General features: G+C 47.3%; 1 protein-coding gene across 1 annotated transcript in view; it reads left to right on the forward strand.

Moving 5' to 3' along the window:
• CNTN5 (contactin 5) overlaps window positions 1–239 on the forward strand; it is a 339,272-nt gene that overhangs the window by 221,759 nt on the left and 117,274 nt on the right. The gene's annotated exons all lie outside the window — the stretch shown is intronic.

Below are 239 nucleotides of genomic sequence, written 5' to 3' on the forward strand. Positions count from 1 at the left end.
AACAAGGACAACAACTCTGAGAGCAAATAAAACAACATTGCGACCAGCAACTATTAGACTAATATAACAAACGCTTATCACAAATTAGTTTTAAAAATATTCAGATCTGTCATTATCTCAACGCCCCACGTTGGGCGCCAAAATAAGACTGTCGTGGTTTAACCCGGCTGGCAACTCAGCACCATGCAGCCGCTCACTCACTCCCCCCACTCCCTCCGCGGGCTGGGGGAGAGAACCAC

The sequence above is a fragment of the Egretta garzetta genome, unplaced genomic scaffold (assembly GCF_000687185.1).
Source record: "Egretta garzetta isolate BGI_Z169 unplaced genomic scaffold, ASM68718v1 scaffold492, whole genome shotgun sequence".
Taxonomy (NCBI): domain Eukaryota; kingdom Metazoa; phylum Chordata; class Aves; order Pelecaniformes; family Ardeidae; genus Egretta; species Egretta garzetta.